The sequence below is a fragment of the Ursus arctos genome, unplaced genomic scaffold, assembly GCF_023065955.2.
Source record: "Ursus arctos isolate Adak ecotype North America unplaced genomic scaffold, UrsArc2.0 scaffold_81, whole genome shotgun sequence".
NCBI lineage: Eukaryota > Metazoa > Chordata > Mammalia > Carnivora > Ursidae > Ursus > Ursus arctos.
In genome coordinates, this window is record NW_026623102.1 from 29,931 (window position 1) to 48,221 (window position 18,291).

Below are 18,291 nucleotides of genomic sequence, written 5' to 3' on the forward strand. Positions count from 1 at the left end.
TGCTATTTCTTATGTTCCATAAATGAGTGAAACTGTATGATCATTGCCTTTCTCTGCTTGACTTATGTCACCTTCCAGCAATCTCATAAGGAGGAAACAGAAACTCTGTGGGATAACCTGACTCACCCAGCATCGGGCAAGCAGTTCCAGAACTCCGCCCAGGGCTCCCGACACCAAGCCCCCTGAAGCCACCGGCATGCCTCTATCCAGAGGAATTCCCAGAGACTCTCCTTCTGACTCCACCACCAAAGAAACGACAGAGAGAATATGGCCCTTCAAAATACCGAGATGATACATCTAGTAAAGCTAGATAGTCAAGCTCAACTTTTAAACAGGAAAAGGCTGCTTTGAATAATGTTGAATTTTCCCTCGACCCTCATTGTAACTCTTTGGATGAAAAGACGAATCAGTGATGAAACATCACCTTTGATATATGACAAGGCATCATCCAAATCTGTATCTGACGACAAAAAAGCCACCTAACTCTAAATGGTGGCTTCTCAACCACATCTTAGGCCCAACAGAATAAACACTGTGAGATGAGGAATAAAGTATATCTTAAAAATACACAAAGAGTAAATCTCACCTTCCCTTTCTAATAAAAGAGTGTTTCTAGGAAACAGCTGTTCAAAATCCATTCATAAGCAATAAAGGAACAGGGAAAATGGGATGCCCTGCAACGTTCTCCCTGCTCAGAAACTAAGTACCTCTTTCAGCAAATCCAGAACGCTGACAAGTACTACTTCAGTTTTACTTCATGGCTCAACTAGAGCAAAGAGCAAAGCCCAGGAGATGGTGGGTTAATGAGAGGTTTTACCTCCAGTCCTGACGTGGAGATGCCATTTCCCCAAACGGACCTGCAGCTTTCTCTGAATGCTGGCGTCCTGTGGCAAGAGGCCTCACTGACTCAGATGCAGACGTTTAAAACCTTGGGTCTCGTGGAGCCAGAGAAGTGCTGTCAGCTGGGGAGAAGGCAGCTCCTCGGACCTAAAGCCTGCACAGCTGCTGCCGTTTCTGGGAGAAGGGGAAACACAGACTTGTTTCTTTAAGTAGTAATTATCTTCACAGCCCATTCCCACGGTCCCCGGGAGACAGGGCACACAATACTGAAGCCCCCAAACGGTTCTGGGGCTTCTTACCACCACACCTGTGCCTGAGGGAACAGGGAACACCCTGCTGAACTCGGGGTACTGCTCAAGGTCCGTTACCTGCACTGTGTCAGGGGACAGGGGGCACCCCACTGAAGTTGGGGACTGTGCGGTCCTTACTCTCGCTCTTCCTGGGGAACACGGGAAACCCTGGAATGTCTGCAACCCATCCCACAAAAGCTCTGCTGAGCGGGCGCCCTGGAGTTCCTGGGTCTGGGGCATAAGGCCAGTTGACGGAGACTGGGCAGAAGAGACTTGCAAGGGAAAAAAAACTCACCTGAGTCTCCATGAGGAACTCTCTCCACACGCCCTTCCAGAACCTCACCTCCCACCCGGGGTGCCCCCTACTCCCAGACCCCCACCCCGACACACAGCACGCACTCCCTCAGCCAGGAACTCCACAGGTTGACTCTCTCAGAGCTCCCCTTCTCTGGCTCCCCGGTCTGCGTCCTCGGCTGCTCTGGGTCCGCCCATAGAGACGTAGCTCCTCCCCCACACGGTTGGTTGGGGAGTGTGGTGCTTCCAGCCCCTTGAATGCCGGGCAACCCGCCCCACTGACTCACAACTCTGGGAGCGCAGGGGGTCAAGGAGGCACCTCCTTGGTACAGTGCCCTGCGCAGGCGTGAGTGGGATCGTGGGCAGGGCCCCAAACACACACACACACACACACACACACACACACACACCACGGCCCCTTCCACGGACCCCTCTAGCTGCAGACCACCCTCAGAGCCCTGTCCCTTCCCTTCTGCACCAACCCTCCTTGCAGGGGTGTGCCTGGTTCCTGGCAAGGTCAGCTGCTCTCAGACTGTTCCAGCCTTGGGTTTTAGGAAACGCAATGCTTTCATGCATTTCCAAGGCAATTTTAAGCCCCAGAAGGAATGTTCCAAGTGGGAATAGCTTTGCCTTCTTGTCTCACCCATGGAGTGGATAGTGCTTCTCAGACCTTCAAAGCATCCTTCTAGGATGAGCCCATTTGTGCTGGAATCTATATACACATGCTTGGTTCTACAGGGAAGGGGCCAGAAGGAACAGCCATCCTCCAGTGCTGTCGCAGTTGTGAACCAGGAACATTTATTTTTCACTTAAAAAGAAAACATAGTGTTATTGTCGACACTAAATGAATGAACCTTTTAAAACATCTTAGAGAGAAAGAAAGAGAGTTTTATTCAAACCCAAGTCAGGACAGCTGCCTGGGAGACACAATCTTCACAAAGAAGAGAGTGCTCTGGCGAATGAACATTGGGGGCAGGGTTATATATTTGTTCTGTTTTGTGGGGTTTTTTTTTTGAGAGATGAAAATTAGTCATTTTATTTTCAGCCATCCTTGTATGTTTGCTTTTTGTAGTATAATCTGTTTATTCTATTAGGGACCTTTTCCACCCTTTAACAAGGTAAAGACAATAGAATAGGGTAAGTCCTTCTGACTAATGACATGACTTTCTAGTTAGTAATGCCAGTCATCTTTACTTTCTAATATCACACGTAAGATTACATGCTGAATTTTCTTTCATTATTTTTCCCTTAAAATCACAACTGTGAACGAAACTGTACATTTATTTTTGCCCTTTTCCTCTGTTTCCTCTTTCTGATGCTGAGAACTTGTTTGCTAGCTAGTCTTCATGTCTTGGAATTTTCCACCAAAAGTTAAGGGTGAAAGGATTCCTGTGATTCAGCATCGTCTTTATCATTTATTGAATTCCACACGTTGAGAGGCTGCAGGGACCCGGGATGTGGTAACAGATCAGCAGTGTATGCTTTGGAAGCCTCCTGCCCGCATCGCCATTCCACTTCCAGCACTTGTTAGTAGTGTCACTCTGGAAAGCAAGTTCTAGCTCTAGGCTTGAGCCTTTTCATCTGACATCTGGGAATAAGAACTGTACCAACCTCACAAGATGACTTTCTTAAATGAGGTAATCCTTGTAACTCGTTCAGCATTGGCCTGGTACACAGTAGGCACACAAAACATGTTGGCCCTTATTACAGGGAATTGCTGGGTATTTAAGAAATATCTCTCAAGTGTGGAAGATAGGAGGATTCTACATTAGGAAAGCCCTAGAAGACACACACACACACACACACACACACACACACACACACACACAAACACACATTCATGCACATGCACACTTTGGCTTTATTCCTTTTCTTTTTTATTTTTAAGATTTATTTATTTAAGGGAGAGAGAGAAAGAGGAGGGGCAGAGGGAGACAGAGACAGAAATCTCCAGCAGACTCCCCGCTGAGCACAGAGCCCTAGATGGGGTGATCCCATGACCTGAGATCATGACCTGAGCCAAAATCAGGAGTCAGCCCCTTAACCAATGGAGCCACCAGCCCCCCCCCCCAGCCTCACCTCTCTTCAATTAAGGTTCTATGTTAGTATTATGCATGCACATGTGCACTTCTGTACGTATAGGAACAGGTTAGGCTTGTGCTATTCTCACCTGCAGAAAGTGATTCTCTGGATCCCAAAAATAAAATGGAAAATTCAGCTAGATATCCATGAAACATTTAAGCCATGTATTGATCTCCTAGGTCAGGGCAGATAATTTCTACCCCTTTGAAGGTAGGTATATAAGTGGAAGTGTATTTCAAATAACTGACACAACTAGCTGAAAGGACTCTCTTCAACATCATCTATGGAATATCTGCCAGTAAATGCGGAGGTTGATTCCAAACGAATGTGGAAAAAAGAATCCGCAATGTGGCAACACATGACCTGACACAGGTAGCACGTTTCTCAGTAATATAGAGTATAAATTACAGGGGATTAAAATTTGCAACAATTCTCTGGAAACCTGAATCAACTTACTCGCTAATGCAGAACTGACTATATCTCTTTCTTCACATTCTCCTAAGCAGGCTGATCTCATTATTGGACAATTATGCATCTAGCGGGGGTCACGGAAGCCGTGGGGGCACCCCGAACGGGCTCGTTAGGCCCCGAATCGGCTCGGGAACCGCCCCCGCGCCAAGATGGCCGCCCCCGGGATCCAAGATGGCGGCCGGCGGGGCACTTCCGGTCCGGCGGGGGTCACGTGACCCCCCCAGGGGCCACTTCCGGTTCGGGGGGAGGTCACGTGACCCCCCCGCCGCCCTGGGGACCGGCGGGGGCGCCCCAGGGCCTCCCGAACAGGCTCGTTAGGCCCCGAATCGGCTCGGGAACCGCCCCCGCGCCAAGATGGCCGCCCCCGGGATCCAAGATGGCGGCCGGCGGGGCACTTCCGGTCCGGCGGGGGTCACGTGACCCCCCCAGGGGCCACTTCCGGTTCGGGGGAGGTCACGTAACCCCCCCGCCGCCCTGGGGACCGGCGGGGGCGCCCCAGGGGCCCCCGAACGGGCTCGTTAGGCCCCGAATCGGCTCGGGAACCGCCCCCGCGCCAAGATGGCCGCCCCCGGGATCCAAGATGGCGGCCGGCGGGGCACTTCCGGTCCGGCGGGGGTCACGTGACCCCCCCAGGGGCCACTTCCGGTTCGGGGGAGGTCACGTGACCCCCCCGCCGCCCTGGGGACCGGCGGGGGCGCCCCAGGGGCCCCCGAACGGGCTCGTTAGGCCCCGAATCGGCTCGGGAACCGCCCCCGCGCCAAGATGGCCGCCCCCGGGATCCAAGATGGCGGCCGGCGGGGCACTTCCGGTCCGGCGGGGGTCACGTGACCCCCCCAGGGGCCCCTTCCGGTTCGGGGGGAGGTCACGTGACAACCCCGTCGCCCTGGGGACCGGCGGGGGCGCCCCAGGGGCCCACGAACGGGCTCGTTAGGCCCCGAATCGGCTCGGGAACCGCCCCCGCGCCAAGATGGCCGCCCCCGGGATCCAAGATGGCGGCCGGCGGGGCACTTCCGGTCCGGCGGGGGTCACGTGACCCCCCCAGGGGCCCCTTCCGGTTCGGGGGGAGGTCACGTGACAACCCCGTCGCCCTGGGGACCGGCGGGGGGCGCCCCAGGGCCTCCCGAACGGGCTCGTTAGGCCCCGAATCGGCTCGGGAACCGCCCCCGCGCCAAGATGGCCGCCCCCGGGATCGAAGATGGCGGCCGGCGGGGCACTTCCGGTCCGGCGGGGGTCACGTGACCCCCCCAGGGGCCACTTCCGGTTCGGGGGGAGGTCACGTGACACCCCCGCCGCCCTGGGGACCGGCGGGGGCGCCCCAGGGCCTCCCGAACGGGCTCGTTAGGCCCCGAATCGGCTCGGGAACCGCCCCCGCGCCAAGATGGCCGCCCCCGGGATCCATGATGGCGGCCGGCGGGGCACTTCCGGTCCGGCGGGGGTCACGTGACCCCCCCAGGGGCCACTTCCGGTTCGGGGGAGGTCACGTGACCCCCCCGCCGCCCTGGGGACCGGCGGGGGCGCCCCAGGGGCCCCCGAACGGGCTCTTTAGGCCCCGAATCGGCTCGTGAACCGGCCCCACGCCAAGATGGCCGCCCCCGGGATCCAAGATGGCGGCCGGTGGGGCACTTCCGGTCCGGCGGGGGTCACGTGACCCCCCCAGGGGCCACTTCCGGTTCGGGGGGAGGTCACGTGACCCCCCCGCTGCTCTGGGGACCGGCGGGGGCGCCCCAGGGCCTCCCGAACGGGCTCGTTAGGCCCCGAATCGGCTCGGGAACCGACCCCGCGCCAAGATGGCCGCCCCCGGGATCCAAGATGGCGGCCGGCGGGGCACTTCCGGTCCGGCGGGGGTCACGTGACCCCCCCAGGGGCCACTTCCGGTTCGGGGGAAGGTCACGTGACCCCCCCGCCGCCCTGTGGACCGGCGGGGGCGCCCCAGGGCCTCCCGAACGGGCTCGTTAGGCCCCGAATCGGCTCGGGAACCGCCCCCGCGCCAAGATGGCCGCCCCCGGGATCCAAGATGGCGGCCGGCGGGGCACTTCCGGTCCGGCGGGGGTCACGTGACCCCCCCAGGGGCCACTTCTGGTTCGGGGGAGGTCACGTGACCCCCCCGCGGCCCTGGGGACCGGCGGGGGCGCCCCAGGGGCCCCCGAACGGGCTCGTTAGGCCCCGAATCGGCTCGGGAACCGCCCCCGCGCCAAGATGGCCGCCCCCGGGATCCAAGATGGCGGCCGGCGGGGCACTTCCGGTCCGGCGGGGGTCACGTGACCCCCCCAGGGGCCACTTCCGTTTCAGGGGTGGTCAAGTGACCCCCCCGGCGCCCTGGGGACCGGCGGGGGCGCCCCAGGGGCCCCCGAACGGGCTCGTTAGGCCCCGAATCGGCTCAGGAACCGCCCCCGCGCCAAGATGGCCGCCCCCGGGATCCAAGATGGCGGCCGGCGGGGCACTTCCGGTCCGGCGGGGGTCACGTGACCCCCCCAGGGGCCACTTCCGGTTCGGGGGGAGGTCACGTGACCCCCCCGCCGCCCTGGGGACCGGCGGGGGCGCCCCAGGGGCCTCCGGAACGGGCTCGTTAGGCCCCGTTCGGCTCGGGAACCGCCTCCGCGCCAAGATGGCCGCCCCCGGGATCCAAGATGGCGGCCGGCGGGGCACTTCCGGTCCGGCGGGGGTCACGTGACCCCCCCAGGGGCCACTTCCGGTTCGGGGGAGGTCACGTGACCCCCCCGCCGCCCTGGGGACCGGCGGGGGCGCCCCAGGGGCCCCCGAACGGGCTCGTTAGGCCCCGAATCGGCTCGGGAACCGCCCCCGCGCCAACATGGCCGCCCCCGGGATCCAAGATGGCGGCCGACGGGGCACTTCCGGTCCGGCGGGGGTCACGTGACCCCCCCAGGGTCCACTTCCGGTTCGGGGGAGGTCACGTGACCCCCCGCCGCCCTGGGGACCGGCGGGGGCGCCCCAGGGGCCCCCGAACGGGCTCGTTAGGCCCCGAATCGGCTCGGGAACCGCCCCCGCGCCAAGATGGCCGCCCCCGGGATCCAAGATGGCGGCCGGCGGGGCACTTCCGGTCCGGCGGGGGTCACGTGACCCCCCCAGGGGCCACTTCCGGTTCGGGGGAGGTCACGTGACCCCCCCGCCGCCCTGGGGACCGGCGGGGGCGCCCCAGGGGCCCCCGAACGGGCTCGTTAGGCCCCGAATCGGCTCGGGAACCGCCCCCGCGCCAAGATGGCCGCCCCCGGGATCCAAGATGGCGGCCGGCGGGGCACTTCCGGTCCGGCGGGGGTCACGTGACCCCCCCAGGGGCCACCTCCGGTTCGGGGGGAGGTCACGTGACCCCCCCGCCGCCCTGGGGACCGGCGGGGGCGCCCCAGGGCCTCCCGAACGGGCTCGTTAGGCCCCGAATCGGCTCGGGAACCGCCCCCGCGCCAAGATGGCCGCCCCCGGGATCCAAGATGGCGGCCGGCGGGGCACTTCCGGTCCGGCGGGGGTCACGTGACCCCCACAGGGGCCACTTCCGGTTCGGGGGTGGTCAAGTGACCCCCCCGCCGCCATGGGGACCGGCGGGGGCGCCCCAGGGGCCCCCGAACGGGCTCGTTAGGCCCCGAATCGGCTCGGAAACCGCCCCCGCGCCAAGATGGCCGCCCCCGGGATCCAAGATGGCGGCCGGCGGGGCACTTCCGGTCCGGCGGGGGTCACGTGACCCCCCCAGGGGCCCCTTCCGGTTCGGGGGGAGGTCACGTGACAACCCCGTCGCCCTGGTGACCGGCGGGGGCGCCCCAGGGGCCCCCGAACGGGCTCGTTAGGCCCCGAATCGGCTCGGGAACCGCCCCCGCGCCAAGATGGCCGCCCCCGGGATCCAAGATGGCGGCCGGCGGGGCACTTCCGGTCCGGCGGGGGTCACGTGACCCCCCCAGGGGCCCCTTCCGGTTCGGGGGGAGGTCACGTGACAACCCCGTCGCCCTGGTGACCGGCGGGGGCGCCCCAGGGGCCCCCGAACGGGCTCGTTAGGCCCCGAATCGGCTCGGGAACCGGACCCGCGCCAAGATGGCCGCCCCCGGGATCGAAGATGGCGGCCGGCGGGGCACTTCCGGTCCGGCGGGGGTCACGTGACCCCCCCAGGGGCCCCTTCCGGTTCGGGGGGAGGTCACGTGACAACCCCGTCGCCCTGGGGACCGGCGGGGGCGCCCCAGGGGCCCCCGAACGGGCTCGTTAGGCCCCGAATCGGCTCGGGAACTGCCCCCGCGCCAAGATGGCCGCCCCCGGGATCCAAGATGGCGGCCGGCGGGGCACTTCCGGTCCGGCGGGGGTCACGTGACCCCCCCGCCGCCCTGGGGACCGGCGGGGGCGCCCCAGGGCCTCCGGAACGGGCTCGTTAGGCCCCGAATCGGCTCGGGAACCGCCCCCGCGCCAAGATGGCCGCCCCCGGGATCCAAGATGGCGGCCGGCGGGGCACTTCCGGTCCGGCGGGGGTCACGTGACCCCCCCAGGGGCCACTTCCGGTTCGGGGGGAGGTCACGTGACCCCCCCGCCGCCCTGGGGACCGGCGGGGGCGCCCCAGGGCCTCCCGAACGGGCTCGTTAGGCCCCGAATCGGCTCGGGAACCGCCCCCGCGCCAAGATGGCCGCCCCCGGGATCCAAGATGGCGGCCGGCGGGGCACTTCCGGTCCGGCGGGGGTCACGTGACCCCCCCAGGGGCCACTTCCGGTTCGGGGGGAGGTCACGTGACCCCCCCGCTGCTCTGGGGACCGGCGGGGGCGCCCCAGGGCCTCCCGAACGGGCTCGTTAGGCCCCGAATCGGCTCGGGAACCGCCCCCGCGCCAAGATGGCCGCCCCCGGGATCCAAGATGGCGGCCGGCGGGGCACTTCCGGTCCGGCGGGGGTCACGTGACCCCCCCAGGGGCCCCTTCCGGTTCGGGGGAGGTCACGTGACCCCCCGCCGCCCTGGGGACCGGCGGGGGCGCCCCAGGGCCTCCCGAACGGGCTCGTTAGGCCCCGAATCGGCTCGGGAACCGCCCCCGCGCCAAGATGGCCGCCCCCGGGATCCAAGATGGCGGCCGGCGGGGCACTTCCGGTCCGGCGGGGGTCACGTGACCCCCCCAGGGGCCCCTTCCGGTTCGGGGGGAGGTCACGTGACCCCCCCGCCGCCCTGGGGACCGGCGGGGGCGCCCCAGGGCCTCCCGAACGGGCTCGTTAGGCCCCGAATCGGCTCGGGAACCGCCCCCGCGCCAAGATGGCCGCCCCCGGGATCCAAGATGGCGGCCGGCGGGGCACTTCCGGTCCGGCGGGGGTCACGTGACCCCCCCAGGGGCCCCTTCCGGTTTGGGAGGAGGTCACGTGACAACCCCGTCGCCCTGGGGACCGGCGGGGGCGCCCCAGGGGCCCCCGAACGGGCTCGTTAGGCCCCGAATCGCCTCGGGAACCGCCCCCGCGCCAAGATGGCCGCCCCCGGGATCCAAGATGGCGGCCGACGGGGCACTTCCGGTCCGGCAGGGGTCACGTGACCCCCCCAGGGGCCACTTCCGGTTCGGGGGGAGGTCACGTGACCCCCCAGCCGCCCTAGGGACCGGCGGGGGAGCCTCAGGGCCTCCGGAACGGGCTCGTTAGGCCCCGAATCGGCTCGGGAACCGCCCCCGCGCCAAGATGGCCGCCCCCGGGATCCAAGATGGCGGCCGGCGGGGCACTTCCGGTCCGGCAGGGGTCACGTGACCCCCCCAGGGGCCACTTCCGGTTCGGGGGGAGGTCACGTGACCCCCCAGCCGCCCTAGGGACCGGCGGGGGAGCCCCAGGGCCTCCGGAACGGGCTCGTTAGACCCCGAATCGGCTCGGGAACCGCCCCCGCGCCAAGATGGCCGCCCCCGGGATCCAAGATGGCGGCCGGCGGGGCACTTCCGGTCCGGCGGGGGTCACGTGACCCCCCCAGGGGCCACTACCGGTTCGGGGGGAGGTCACGTGACCCCCCCGCCGCCCTGGGGACAGGCGGGGGCGCCCCAGGGCCTCCCGAACGGGCTCGTTAGGCCCCGAATCGGCTCGGGAACCGCCCCCGCGCCAAGATGGCCGCCCCCGGGATCCAAGATGGCGGCCGGCGGGGCACTTCCGGTCCGGCGGGGGTCACGTGACCCCCCCAGGGGCCACTACCGGTTCGGGGGGAGGTCACGTGACCCCCCCGCCGCCCTGGGGACCGGCGGGGGCGCCCCAGGGCCTCCCGAACGGGCTCGTTAGGCCCCGAATCGGCTCGGGAACCGCCCCCGCGCCAAGATGGCCGCCCCCGGGATCCAAGATGGCGGCCGGCGGGGCACTTCCGGTCCGGCGGGGGTCACGTGACCCCCCCAGGGGCCACTTCCGGTTCGGGGGAAGGTCACGTGACCCCCCCGCCGCCCTGGGGACCGGCGGGGGCGCCCCAGGGCCTCCCGAACGGGCTCGTTAGGCCCCGAATTGGCTCGGGAACCGCCCCCGCGTCAGGATGGCCGCCCCCGGGATCCAAGATGGCGGCCGGCGGGGCACTTCCGGTCCGGCGGGGGTCACGTGACCCCCCCAGGGGCCACTTCCGGTTCGGGGGAGGTCACGTGACCCCCCCGCCGCCCTGGGGACCGGCGGGGGCGCCCCAGGGGCCCCCGAACGGGCTCGTTAGGCCCCGAATCGGCTCGGGAACCACCCCCGCGCCAAGATGGCCGCCCCCGGGATCCAAGATGGCGGCCGGAGGGGCACTTCCGGTCCGGCGGGGGTCACGTGACCCCCCCAGGGGCCACTTCCGGTTCGGGGGGAGGTCACGTGACCCCCCCGCCGCCCTGGGGACCGGCGGGGGCGCCCCAGGGCCTCCCGAACGGGCTCGTTAGGCCCCGAATCGGCTCGGGAACCGCCCCCGCGCCAAGATGGCCGCCCCCGGGATCCAAGATGGCGGCCGGAGGGGCACTTCCGGTCCGGCGGGGGTCACGTGACCCCCCCAGGGGCCACTTCCGGTTCGGGGGGAGGTCACGTGACCCCCCCGCCGCCGTGGGGACCGGCGGGGGCGCCCCAGGGCCTCCCGAACGGGCTCGTTAGGCACCGAATCGGCTCGGGAACCGCCCCCGCGCCAAGATGGCCGCCCCCGGGATCCAAGATGGCGGCCGGCGGGGCACTTCCGGTCCAGCGGGGGTCACGTGACCCCCCCAGGGGCCCCTTAAGGTTCGGGGGTAGGTCACGTGACCACCCGCCGCCGTGGGGACCGGCGGGGGCGCCCCAGGGCCTCCCGAACGGGCTCGTTAGGCACCGAATCGGCTCGGGAACCGCCCCCGCGCCAAGATGGCCGCCCCCGGGATCCAAGATGGCGGCCGGCGGGGCACTTCCGGTCCGGCGGGGGTCACGTGACCCCCCCAGGGGCCCCTTCCGGTTCGGGGGGAGGTCACGTGACAACCCCGTCGCCCTGGAGACCGGCGGGGGCGCCCCAGGGGCCCCCGAACGGGCTCGTTAGGCCCCGAATCGGCTCGGGAACCGCCCCCGCGCCAAGATGGCCGCCCCCGGGATCCATGATGGCGGCCGGCGGGGCACTTCCGGTCCGGCGGGGGTCACGTGACCCCCACAGGGGCCACTTCCGGTTCGGGGGGAGATCACGTGACCCCCCCGCCGCTCTGGGGACCGGCGGGGGCGCCCCAGGGCCTCCCGAACGGGCTCGTTAGGCCCCGAATCGGCTCGGGAACCGCCCCCGCGCCAAGATGTCCGCCCCCGGGATCCAAGATGGCGGCCGGCGGGGCACTTCCGGTCCGGCGGGGGTCACGTGACCCCCCCAGGGGCCACTTCCGGTTCGGGGGAGGTCACGTGACCCCCCGCCGCCCTGGGGACCGGCGGGGGCGCCCCAGGGCCTCTCGAACGGGCTCGTTAGGCCCCGAATCGGCTCGGGAACCGCCCCCGCGCCAACATGGCCGCCCCCGGGATCCAAGATGGCGGCCGGCGGGGCACTTCCGGTCCGGCGGGGGTCACGTGACCCCCCCAGGGGCCACTTCCGGTTCGGGGGTGGTCAAGTGACCCCCCCGCCGCCATGGGGACCGGCGGGGGCGCCCCAGGGGCCCCCGAACGGGCTCGTTAGGCCCCGAATCGGCTCGGGAACCACCCCCGCGCCAAGATGGCCGCCCCCGGGATCCAAGATGGCGGCCGGCGGGGCACTTCCGGTCCGGCGGGGGTCACGTGACCCCCCCAGGGGCCACTTCCGGTTCGGGGGAGGTCACGTGACCCCCCCGCCGCCCTGGGGACCGGCAGGGGCGCCCCAGGGGCCCCCGAACGGGCTCGTTAGGCCCCGAATCGGCTCGGGAACCACCCCCGCGCCAAGATGGCCGCCCCCGGGATCCAAGATGGCGGCCGGCGGGGCACTTCCGGTCCGGCGGGGGTCACGTGACCCCCCCAGGGGCCACTTCCGGTTCGGGGGGACGTCACGTGACCCCCCCGCCGCCCTGGGGACAGGCGGGGGCGCCCCAGGGCCTCCCGAACGGGCTCGTTAGGCCCCGAATCGGCTCCGGAACCGCCCCCGCGCCAAGATGGCCGCCCCCGGGATCCAAGATGGCGGCCGGCGGGGCACTTCCGGTCCGGCGGGGGTCACGTGACCCCCCCAGGGGCCACTTCCGGTTCGGGGGGAGGTCACGTGACCCCCCCGCCGCCCTAGGGACCGGCGGGGGCGCCCCAGGGCCTCCGGAACGGGCTCGTTAGGCCCCGAATCGGCTCGGGAACCGCCCCCGCGCCAAGATGGCCGCCCCCGGGATCCAAGATGGCGGCCGGCGGGGCACTTCCGGTCCGGCGGGGGTCACGTGACCCCCCCAGGGGCCACTTCCGTTTCGGGGGTGGTCAAGTGACCCCCCCGGCGCCCTGGGGACCGGCGGGGGCGCCCCAGGGGCCCCCGAACGGGCTCGTTAGGCCCCGAATCGGCTCGGGAACCGCCCCCCGCGCCAAGATGGCCGCCCCCGGGATCCAAGATGGCGGCCGGCGGGGCACTTCCGGTCCGGCGGGGGTCACGTGACCCCCCCAGGGGCCACTTCCGGTTCGGGGGGAGGTCACGTGACCCCCCCGCCGCCCTGGGGACCGGCGGGGGCGCCCCAGGGGCCCCCGAACGGCCCCGTTAGGCATCGAATCAAGATGGCGTTCTGGGATCGAGCCCCCCAGGTTCCTCTTCTGGAACTCTGCTACTTCCTCTCCCATTCCACCTGCTTGTGTTGTGTCTCTCGCGCGTTGTCTCTATCTCTGTCAAATGAATAAAGAAAATCTTTTAATTCGCGGAGATTTTGTGCATATTTCCTTCCAGTGATCGTATACACGTGGCCAATATAGACAGAAAAAGTTTTTCAACATCACTAATCATCCTCAAGGAGACATAAGTCAAAACCACAATCGGCTATCATCTCACATGTGTTGCAACGGCATCGTCCCAGAGAGAGACACCCGGTGTGGTCGGGGGTGTGCAGACAATGGGAACCTGTGCACTGTTGGTGGGAATGGAAATGGTGCGGTCACTGTGACAAACGGTATGGAGGTTCCTGAAAAATAAATACAACTACCACACGACCCAGTAATGGCTCTACTGAGTATTGATTTGGAGAGCACAAAAACAGTACCCCAAAAAGACAGATGGACTCCCATGGTCACTGCAGCATTATTCCCAATAAACACACATAGAAACATAGACCTTGGGAGCCTTCTACTAAGTAACTCAGACACAGAAAGACAAATACCAGATGCTCTCATGATCATTCCACGTGGAATAAACAAATACTGAATGCACAGACAGGGAGAAGAGATGGGTGGCTGCCCGATGCGGGGAACGGGGGGGGGGGGGCGGGTGAAGGTGGTCAAAGATGCAGTGTCTGAGTGAAAAAATCCGATAGTCATGGAATGTTCTGTGCAGCATGGTGACTAAAGCTAACCCGGCAGGATGGGGTACAGGTTCCCCTGCTCTTTGAAAGTACAGTGCTCCTAGGAAACGTTTCACAGCAGAAATGGTGTAAAGAAGGAATGACCATTAATTTATATGGAAAAATGAGTGAGCACGCTCAGACTCCAAAAATGACTTCTCTTTGGCTTTTCCTAGGCCTCGGGACACAACTCCTAACGGATGCTGAAAATAAATGGAGATAAAGCACAGCAGACGCTCACAGACACAATTCAAAGTGCCGGTGGCTGGACGCAGACAGCGGTTCCCAGGAAGCGGTGGTTAGGCTGCACGCTGCCTCTGTCGTGCTCCTCCCCAAAACAGATGCTCGCTGTTCGACTTTTTTCATAAGAGGAAAATCCTCTTCCGGTTTCTTCCCATTAGTGAAACCAGGTAATAACGGAGATCTTTTCAAAAAGCCAAGTGTCTTCCCATGAACTTTTAAAAAATGGGGGATACTTGTACTTGAACGTTGCTGAGGGAGGACACGTGAAAGGTTCTCCCGGACACAAACCTCAGCAGATCCACCGGGAGAGGCACCTTCCTCAGCATGCGGCACACGGACTACCTCCTACCCCCAGAAACCTTCTCCTTCCCTCGCTCGGGACAGCCCGCAACAGCTGGGAGTTACCCCAGGTCCTCCTTTCTCCCATCCCCGATATCTAAGCCGTCGGCAAATCCGGTGAGCTCCGTCTTCAAGACGTACCCACCATAGGACTAACCGCTCCTTCCGAGGCCACCTGTCTGGTCCACACTGGAGCCCATCTCTTGCCTGAGTTCCTGGAAAAGCGTCATCATTGACCTCCCTTGCCCATCTTCAACCCTCTGTCATCTGTTCTCAACCCTGAAGCCAGGATGGCCCAGTGAGACAGGGTCCCATGGGGTCACGGGCCTGCAATGACTTTCTGTTACACTCTGTCACCTCCCTGAGGTCATGTCCTAAGCTGTCTGCCGTGGCCACGGGGCCTTCTTGCTGCTCCTGCGCACACCTGGTATACTCCTGCCTGGGGCCTTTGCACATGCTTTCCCTTCAGTTTACAATGCTCTCGATGTGATCTCACTCACCTTCTTTAGATCTTGACTCAAGTATCACCCTCCTAGTGAAGTACCACCTGGCCCCTATATGAATAGCGAACACCACCCCCACCTCCCCTTCAGCACCCCCAGCCCCGTCTCCTGCTTTCTATTTCCATAGCACTTAGAGTCTCCACTCCATCTCGGCAGGGAAGAAACTGAGGCACCAACCGATGGCTTCACCACCGACCCCCGCCCTGTGTCGTGCTCCAAATCCCTAGGGGAAAAGGTGCCCCAGGGCTCCTGCACAGCCCGGATGCCCGGGACAAGGGGTCCACCCACCTCCTGCACCCCAAACACCATCAGGAAAGGGAGCCGCGTGAGGAATCCACCTGCACACGAAACCTGAAACCAGACACCTTCCTCGATGACAGGTGAGCACACACGCTTCCTCCCCTTGCCGGAGGTGCTCACCCGAGAAAGCTGAGCAGAGACGCGTCCCAGGGTCCAAATCTCCCTCTGGCCAAGGTCCTGGGAAACAGACATCTGATCCGACCACCCTGCCAGCCTGGGACCCGCTCGGTGAGTCCTAAGACCCAGAGACTTCTTTGCACTCCGGCTCAATCCTTGTCACGGAGAAGCAAACTCCAGCCTCACAAACGTGCTCATCGGTAGCTCTGGAATTCCCTGGGTTGTATCCACACTGGCCCACACAGGGGTTCCATGCAGACCACTCTGCAAATGCCCTAGGGTTGCACTTTCAAGCTGCCCTTAGAAAGGCAGAAACTGGCCCGATCAGGCAGACCAGCCAAGTGACTCGATGTGCTGCAAACTCAGACAACATCCTCCCCGAACACCAACGCTTCTGAGTCCAAGCTTCCGACCTTCGCTCACTGGGCACCGAGCACCATGTCAACATGAACACCGCTCTTTCCATTCACTGGCCTCCCAGTCCTTCCAATCAGAAACCAAGCTCCAGACACCACGCTATTTTCCCTTCAGAGAGAGGTCAACTGATGGAATAAAACACTCCCTGTGCACAGCACACTTCTATCCACATAGAATTCCTTGATCTTCCTCATTTGGGCAGCCCTACAAGACCCACACCAGTGAGAGACACCACAAGTTCAATCATCACGTATATATTTGACCTTGTGTTGTTCCTTGCAGTATTTTTATCTCAAAGTCAATGTCTCTATTGCTTTGTTAAAATACTAATACTAATAATGATAATGATGATGATGACATGGTCACCTAAGGGTCTGGATCTCCATAGCCAGACAACATGGCTCCGGTCCAGATAAGGATGAAGACAGAACCTCAGCCCCTGAAGCAAACCCCACACCCTCAGGGATCCCGACACGCCTCAGGGGTGAAGAGTTCCTTTGCTACATGGAGTTGTCTGAGTCCAAAGGATACAGGCAACCCCCAGCATTCATTCTATTTTCTTCATCGATTCCCCAGCCCAAGTCACCAGTGACTCACCAGGTCAAGCTTCCAGAGCCCAGGATGGGCCTCCAGGTAAGCAGCACCCCCCCCCGCCACCCCTGCCCCGGGAAGGCTGACTGGAGGCTCCATTTCCTTTGGGAGCACAATGTGGCACTCCCCAACCTCCTAAAGAACCTACACTCCTTCTCCCTTTCTCCCTCTCACAAAGGCCACCAAACCCTGTGACAGCTCTGAGGCTGTTTCACTTTAACAAATAATTTCTAATATCGGAATGTGGCTCGCAGAAGAGAAAAACATGAACACCCAGAAAGGATTCCTTTACTATTTCAGAAGACTCTTTTCCCATTGTTTAATTAAACTAGGAAATAAAAACGCACAGATAGCTCCTTCCACTAGCAGGTCCGATTCACTTCACCGATCGGAAGTAGAGCAGGAAATAAAAGAGTAACAGATGTTCTGAGGACCCATCACGTCCGTCACCTCAGGTTTGAAACTTCGCACGCATGCAAGGAAAGAAGCACCACCAAACATCTCGGCCTGGCGACTCTGACAGTCTGAATTGGAGTGACAGGGACAGACGATGAGGCTGTGTGTGTTTGGTGAGGCCGGTGGCCCTGAAGAAGGGGCTCGGCCAGCTCTCCACCTGTGCCTCACCTGTCCTCGGCCAGGAACCTGCTCGCAGCCCTCACCTGTCACAACGGTCACACGGGAGACTCACAGCCACCCCTGGAGCTTGCCCTGCCCACACCCTGCTGCAGAATGCACTCAGCTCTCCTCTGGGATCCCTGTCACCTCTACCCAGACCTGGAACTCCCCTGTCTGCTGCAAAGCTCCAGGATTCCCCCTCTTCTTCCAAAATGACACTGGCCCAAGGCTTTCCTGAGAAGGGGAGAAGGCTACCTAATGAATGGTTCACACCTTCTCTCCCCTTCTGTCATATTTCTCTCCACTTACCTGCCTACCTGTGCAAACCGTTCAGTGACGTATCCATGGAACACGAATGTGCTCTGAGATCTCAAGCTTTCATTGCAGCTTTCTCAGGCCTCTGCGTGCAATAACATATCGTATCCCTAGGACAGGGAGTTTTAAAATTATTTACAGAATAATACAGCCCAAATCACATCATGTTTAGTTACTCTTCCTTAGGCAGAACAGTTTCTGTGTAAAAAGCCTTTCCGTAGAGATGACCCTCCAGCAATTTCTTTTTTTTTAATTTTTTAATTATGTTATGTGAGTCACCATACACCACATCATTAGTTTTTGATGGAGTGTTCCATGATTCCTTGTTTACGGCTAACACCCAGGGCTCCGTGCAATACGTGCCCTCCTTAATACCCATCAGTGGCCTATCCCAATCAACCACCACCCTCCCCCTCTGAAGCCCTCAGTTTGTTTCCCAGAGTCCATAGTCTTTTGTGATTCATTCCCCCTTCTGTGAAGCTCCTCATTCATTCTTCCCTTCCTTCTCCTACTGATCTCCCTGCTATTTCTTATGTTCCATAAATGAGTGAAACTGTATGATCATTGCCTTTCTCTGCTTGACTTATGTCACCTTCCAGCAATCTCATAAGGAGGAAACAGAAACTCTGTGGGATAACCTGACTCACCCAGCATCGGGCAAGCAGTTCCAGAACTCCGCCCAGGGCTCCCGACACCAAGCCCCCTGAAGCCACCGGCATGCCTCTATCCAGAGGAATTCCCAGAGACTCTCCTTCTGACTCCACCACCAAAGAAACGACAGAGAGAATATGGCCCTTCAAAATACCGAGATGATACATCTAGTAAAGCTAGATAGTCAAGCTCAACTTTTAAACAGGAAAAGGCTGCTTTGAATAATGTTGAATTTTCCCTCGACCCTCATTGTAACTCTTTGGATGAAAAGACGAATCAGTGATGAAACATCACCTTTGATATATGACAAGGCATCATCCAAATCTGTATCTGACGACAAAAAAGCCACCTAACTCTAAATGG

The 18,291-nt window shown here is 62.8% G+C and overlaps 1 long non-coding RNA gene across 1 annotated transcript; it reads right to left on the reverse strand.

Annotated features, from left to right (window-relative positions):
- Positions 1-596: 596 nt before the first annotated feature.
- On the reverse strand, positions 597-17,380 carry LOC130543194 (uncharacterized). The gene is made up of 3 exons (XR_008958354.1): positions 17,272-17,380; positions 2,068-2,232; positions 597-1,014 (listed from the first exon to the last, which is right to left on the reverse strand). It is a non-coding gene; the product is annotated as an uncharacterized LOC130543194 (long non-coding RNA).
- Between the last annotated feature and the right edge of the window lie 911 nt (positions 17,381-18,291).